This window comes from Muntiacus reevesi, chromosome 8 (assembly GCF_963930625.1).
Source record: "Muntiacus reevesi chromosome 8, mMunRee1.1, whole genome shotgun sequence".
NCBI classification, from domain to species: Eukaryota; Metazoa; Chordata; class Mammalia; order Artiodactyla; family Cervidae; genus Muntiacus; species Muntiacus reevesi.
This window is the reverse complement of record NC_089256.1, coordinates 50,400,996-50,407,936: the sequence shown is the minus strand read 5'-3', so window position 1 is coordinate 50,407,936 and position 6,941 is coordinate 50,400,996. Positions and strand designations below refer to the sequence as shown.

At 43.3% G+C, this 6,941-nt stretch overlaps 1 non-coding gene across 1 annotated transcript; it reads left to right on the top strand.

The window, feature by feature from the left end:
• Positions 1 to 1,591: 1,591 nt before the first annotated feature.
• On the top strand, positions 1,592 to 1,698 carry LOC136173815 (U6 spliceosomal RNA). The gene has a single exon (XR_010664295.1). It is a non-coding gene; the product is annotated as a U6 spliceosomal RNA (small nuclear RNA).
• The last annotated feature ends 5,243 nt before the right edge of the window (positions 1,699 to 6,941 follow it).

Genomic DNA, 6,941 nt, shown 5'->3' with positions numbered 1-6,941 from the left:
TAGTAGCTGCATTAAAAAACAGGTGAAATTAATTTTAATGATACATTTTGTTTAATATGTCCAAAATATTATAATTTCAAGCACATAAGTATTTACAAAGTTATTTATGAGAGATTTTATACTTTTTCAGTACCAAATCTTCAAAATCCAGGGTTTATATTACACCAACAGCACATCTCATTCAGATTTTCACATTTCAAGTGCTCATGGCAATGTGATGGTTAGCACAGCCAAATTAGATGACACCATGCTAGATGGCAGGCTTGCAGATTCTTAAAAAGTATTTTTCAAGTTTTCTACCACAAAGGTGTTTTAAATTGTATTTTATAAATCTCTAATCTATAAGTGTTATCATTTCTGGTATTACTTTCAATTCTATTTTAGTAAATGTTTCCTCTTAAAGTGGATTATTTCTAACGAGGGGATCATTTCCTACTATGTAGCAGCAAATTTAAGAAGAACAGATCATACTATTTCTAGACAGCAGTAAGATGAACAGCAAAGAACTTCCAAGATATGTCTGAATAAGTAATTCAAAAAATGTTTTCTTAAATCACTTTATGGTGCAAGCATTTGTAAACATATAAAGTGTTGGGCTGCACCCCAAAGAAATGCAAACCTTATAGTTGCCCAGCCTTGCCCAAAGACCAAAGAAAGAGCCCAGAGACATCAATGGTTTATTGGACAGGGGATCTTACCAAAGTGTCCTGGAGCTACACCCCACTATATGCAGCATATGATAGGCAGGACATGGCAACTACTGCTACTGCTGCGTCGCTTCAGTCGTGTCCGACTCTGTGCAACCCCATAGATGGCAGTCCACCAAGGCTCCCTCGTCCCTGGGATTCTCCAGGCAAGAACACTGGAGTGGGTGGACATGGCAGCAGTCTTCCCTAATCAGGGGAGAAGGAGCTACCATTTATAGGGTGGAATTGCTGTCAGGTGGGCTCATTAGTTACCAGGGGCAAAGTAAGTCCTGTATAAATAAGAAGATTGGATGGTCATGTGAGCAAAGCAGGGCTTGGTCAAGCAGCTGGTGAACAGAGACCAAAAGCCATCTTGAATGGCCTGACCCTACATACACATATGTATAAATGTCTATGTCATCTGTTATATTAAATATTTAATGTATTTACATAGGAAAAAATTCAATCCTTGTCTGTGGTGGCCTAAGAAGGAAAAGAGTTATTGCTGTCTGGAGAGAGTGAACCTGAAGAGCATCAGGTGGGCAAGGGCTGCACTTGGTCCAGCCTTGAAACCTCAGAGAGAAGGGGTGTGTCTTCAGCAGACAGAGCGGGCTGAGTGGGGCGGGCAGCTGGGTTTGCACCTGTGCTGGCTTGGACCTCCTCTCTGCTGGTGCTGCTCCCTGCATGGTTGGAGCACCACCTAGACCTAAGCCATCCTGCCCCAGAATTGGGATCTGACCCACTCAAAAATACACAATTCTTTCCAACTCTAGATGTTTTTCAAGGAAAAAGTGGAACTCTAAGTTCCAGAGACCAAAGGAAGACTCACCCATGCAGGCCACCTCTGCTCCGTGCCAAAAGGTAAGTGTTACTGTTGCACTTTGGGACAGTAAAAACATAATCTGGTGCTTGCTTCGGCAGCACATATACTAAAATTGGAATGATACAGAGAAGATTAGCATGGCCCCTGCGCAAGGATGACACGCAAATTCATGAAGTGTTCCATATTTTTATATGACCCAGCAATCCCACTTCTGGGCATACACACTGAGGAAACCAGATCTAAAAGAGACACGTGCACCCCAATGTTCATCGCAGCATTGTTTATAATAGCCAGGACATGGAAGCAACCTAGATGCCCATCAGCAGACGAATGGGTAAGGAAGCTGTGGTACATATACACCATGGAATATTACTCAGCCATTAAAAAGAATTCATTTGAATCAGTTCTAATGAGATGGATGAAACTGGAGCCCATTATACAGAGTGAAGTAAGTCAGAAAGATAAAGACCATTACAGTATACTAACACATATATATGGAATTTAGAAAGATGGTAATGATAACCCTATATGCAAAACAGAAAAAGAGACACAGATGTACAGAACAGACTTTTGGACTCTGTGGGAGAAGGCGAGGGTGGGATGTTTCGAGAGAACAACATCAAAACATGTATATTATCTAGGGTGAAACAGATCACCAGCCCAGGCTGGATGCATGAGACAAGTGCTCGGGCCTGGTGCACTGGGAAGACTCAGAGGGATCGGATGGAGAGGGAGGTGGGAGGGGGGATCGGGATGGGGAATACATGTAAATCCATGGCTGATTCATGTCAATGTATGACAAAAACCACTACAATATTGTAAAGTAATTAGCCTCCAACTAATTAAAATAAATGAAGAAAAAAACCAAACAAACGCATAATCTGTCACAGAGTTCATAGTCCTAGGCTCATAGGAAGCACTTACAGGTTGGTTACCTGACTGACAGGTTGGTTGGTTTGGAAACAGCTGCATGAGAAGGAAGCAGAGAAATTGGCCCTGTGGCTGGAGGCGATGTAGAAATAGAAAGAACTTGAAGTGGGCATCAGGACTCTTCTCCTTGACCTCTCTATGTAACCTTGAGCAAGACACTTCCCTACCTGGGACTTTGTATTTCTCCACAGACAGGGGATTAAATTAGGGTCATGAGATGATCTCTAAAACCCATTCTAGTGAAAGCATTTTGTGATTTTTGTCTCTGGAGGAAGCATTTAAAAGGCAGCCCAAAGATAAATTTGAAAATGACTTCCAAGTCTGATTTTTGAGACAGTTGGGGCCAGGAGAGGTGAGAGCCTGCATTTATCATCAGGACCAGTGTCGGGTGGAAAAGAACTGCCCTAAAACCAAGGGCCTGAGTAGGCAGGATTTGCTGAGAACTGCCTGGGCAGACCGCATTAGCAGACATAATACGCCTGCTGATTTTTTTTCCATTGGAAACGTACTTTTTTGTCTGAGGCAATGTTTTCCACAGTTCCAGGGGGCTGTGGTCATTTCCTAACAAGAATTTTCCTATTTTGAGCAGCTGTGGTCTGGCATGTGTGACACTGAGTCTTTTGAAGCTGAACCTCACTTGGGTCCTAGAGGGCTGAGGGCTGGTGGGTAAATGCAGGCCTGGTGCACTCTAAGCTGTGTCCTCAGGCCCTCAAACCATGGTAAAGGGCTTCCTCCAATACCTTGGAGGAATAAAATAATAAAATAAAAAAGTTGCAATACACACACACACACACACACACTCACACACACACACAATGGAATCTTATCAGTCATAAGAACTACCCTGGGATTATGGTACTCGATGTATAAGATTACAAAATGATGGACAGACTTTGGGAGGTCATCTGGGATAATATTCTCTTTCCATGAGAGGGAACTTGCCCCAAGTCAGAGAGTCAGACAAAAGACAACTTCCCTGACTCTTGATCAAGGTCCCTAGACACTCAGCCATTAAACCTGTCCACTGAACTTCCTCCTTTGAGCACAGAGGAGAGGTGGTTTGCCCTGTCTGGGCTGGGCAGGGATTGTAGAAGGAGACAAGCTTGCAGATAGAGATCTACCTGCATATAACAAATATTGATATTTTGGTTATTTAGTAAAGAAGTTGAATTCTACCTCCAGTGTAGGTTAGGTGTTTATATTTCATCCACAACCACCAGGCAAGGGCCATGAGAAACAGGACCTCCCTAGGATTCAGTCTCCTAAATTTCTTCTTCAATCCACAATTAGGCAGCCTCCTTCTCCTTTATCTTTTTGTTGTTGTTTACATTGCCAATCAGACGCACTTAACTTCAGTTCAGTCACTCAGTCATGTCTGACTGTTTGCGACCCCATGGACTGCAGCACACCAGGCCTCCCTGTCCATCAGCAACTCTCAGAATTTACTCAAACTCATGTCCCTTGAGTTGGTGATGCCATCCAACCATCTCATCCTCTGTTGCTCCCTTCTCCTCCCACCTTCGATCTTTCCCAGCATCTGGGTGTTTTCAAATGAGTCAGTTCTTCACATCATGTGGCCAACGTATTGGAGTTTCAGCCTCAACATCAGTCCTTCCAATGAATATTCAGGACTGATCTCCTTTAGGATGGACTGGTTGGATCGTCTTGCAGTCCAAGGGACTCTCAAGAGTCTTCTCCAACACCACAGTTCAAAAGCATCAATTCTTCAGCGCTCAGCTTTCTTTTTAGTCCAGCTCTCACATCCATACATGACTACTGGAAAAACCATAGCCTTGACTAGACGGACCTTTGTTGACAAAGTAATGTCTCTGCTTTCTAATATGCTTTTACACAGCCTAAAAACCTCCATCAAAGTCTTTCTTAACCCACACAGACCTGGAGAAGGGGAAGACAGAGTTAGGGAAGGGACAGCAGGCTAAGTCATGGACTGACTGAGCATCATTCAGGCACCACAATGGTTCTGGGGATTCCCTTTCTACCAGGAGGTTGGCAGAGAGCTTGATGGGAGTGAAAGGGAATCTGGGGCTCTTCCAATACAAAATCAGCTAGAAAATGTCAAGTACCTGGTTTCGTTAGTCCTCTCTCCAGGCAGTCATTTACTTATAAAAGGGGCACTATTTAAGCCTTAAATGTCACCTTCTTGCCTCTGCAAACATGGAATCAGGTAACCCCCTGAGTACTTCAGCCTGTACTCTTACACACAGGCACCAGTGGGGGGGCAGCCAGATACCCTGTCCAGGGATCAGCAATCCCCCCACCCCCCACCCCTGCCCAGAGAATGGCGCCAGGTACTGTAGCTTTAGGGGGTTTGGTCCTCGGTTAATTTAATGCATCTCCTTCCTGAGGGCAGTTCTTAACTCTACCCTCACATTGATAACTCTTTAAAAACACAGTAAGAGCTAAATTTTAATTCCCAAGCTTGGATCTCTACCTGGCAGCTCCTCCTGTATCTAGCCCAAGCTGCTCTCAACAGCCTTCTCTTTTATGAGCTAATCCCTCTCTTGTCTCCTGTTTGTTAATGGTTTTCCCCATCCCCCCATACCCCAGACACCATATGCTTAATGATATCCTACAAAGAGGGTAAATTTCCCTTAGCCATCCTCTAACTTTTGGAATGTACCGTCCCCTCCATAGTGTCAGGGGAAAAAAAACCCCAACAAATTAAGCTCTAAGGCAGCAGGAGAGCTAATGGACCTGTCTTTCTCAGAGAAGGGAAAACAAAGATTCCAACCATTTGGGACCCCTGAATTATCCCGCTGAGAGGTGATCAGTCCCACTCTACTAACGAGCTCAAATTCACTTATTCAGTGATTTGCCTTTGTTCAATTCTCTTCTACCTGAATTGTTTTCCCCACTCCACCTTCAGACACACTGCCCAAAAGTTCATCTGAGGGGCAAGAGATGGTGATTTGGGCCTCTGGTCATTGTAAATCACCAGTGATGTCTTAAAATTCAAAGCAATATAAATCCGCCCTTTGGCTCATTATGAACTGGTATTACCAGAAACATTTTCAGTGCAGATTATTTTAAATATAATTATTTATTATCTCCTATCCATTCAGAACATGGAAGGAGTATTACTGAAACTTAAGGAACTCTATTCACAGAAAATGAGTTTCCCGCCCAATATTTCCAAAGTGTTGTTCTAGATGAAATATACATACAGTAATAAGTCAGTTTTAGGAGAAGTGGCTTACCCTCCAAACCTTACATAACTGCACTGTAATCTTGGCTTTGTTCCTATCCAGATACTGGGCTGAATACTGACAAAACAAGCCAGTTAATTCAAGCTTAGATCTCATTTGACTGTTTCCCCTCTCCCGACTAAATTAGCACATTTCTCAGGCATCATTCAGAACAGTGTTTCGCAATCCTGACTGCAATTAGAATCCTCTGGGGACCTTTAAAAAAAAATCAATGCCCATGCCCCACTTCGAATCAATTAAAATAGATTTTTTTTTCTGGAGGTGGGCCTGAGGCATGGGAATTTTTATCAAGTTTCCCTGGTTATATCAGTGTGCAGCCATGGATGTGAATCACTGTTTTAAATGTAAACAAAATTAATGAGTAAAAGTTTCTCTTGTGTAATGACTGACAATTTAATATTTGTATAAAACTTAACATAGTCATAGTTTAAGTCAAATAAAGTCAACAAGAAGCTATATCTATATAGTGAAAAGTAGACTATTTCAATGCTACATAGATTAGCCAGATTTTGGGAGGTCATAAAACAATTAACATAAACAAATCTGGCCAAATACACTTCAGCAATCAGCTTCACATCCATCATGTTTCTAGCAGAGCCAGGGCTGTTTGTATGAGGTAGTGGTGATTCACTCTGCATTCTCTCCATTGAGGGAGGCCGGATGAAAGCCAAGGGTCTAACTGTAGTACTCTGCCGGGGGTGGGGGGTGGGGGTAACAACTGAGATCAGACCCGGGACACAACCTCCTCATGCTGACATTGGGACCACACTGTGGCATCTTCTCAAGAATTCCATGACAACCTGAAGCACCCATCTTAAGGATGTTTTCCTACTCCATCACACCCACTCTTCCCCAACTTCCTGCCCCCCAAACACACACCCTGGGCCAATCCTGAAGGCCACTCTGTTTACTGGGCACAGTCACACTCCAGAAAAGACATCCTGGCTGCTGCAGGTCTGCAACTTCCCTGCTGAGGCAGAGCCTACTTTCCCGAATTTGTCTGCCAAATTCACGTGTCCCCAAATGGTCCTTCTCACAAAGAGGTCTGATCTGCAAGCCTTATAGCATCTCCATTGCTTTAAAGAATGGAAGAAAGGTCTGTTTCTAATCACCACATTTACAGCTCCCTATTCCTTCCTCTGGAAAACAGACCCAGCTCCTTTTTGAAAACTTTCAAATATTTCGTGTTTGTTTGGAGAGCAGTTTCCTTTCCAGGTTTTTGGAAAGCTGAAGTCACTGACGCAGTGCTGCTGAGTGATATTGTTGCCTAGTACA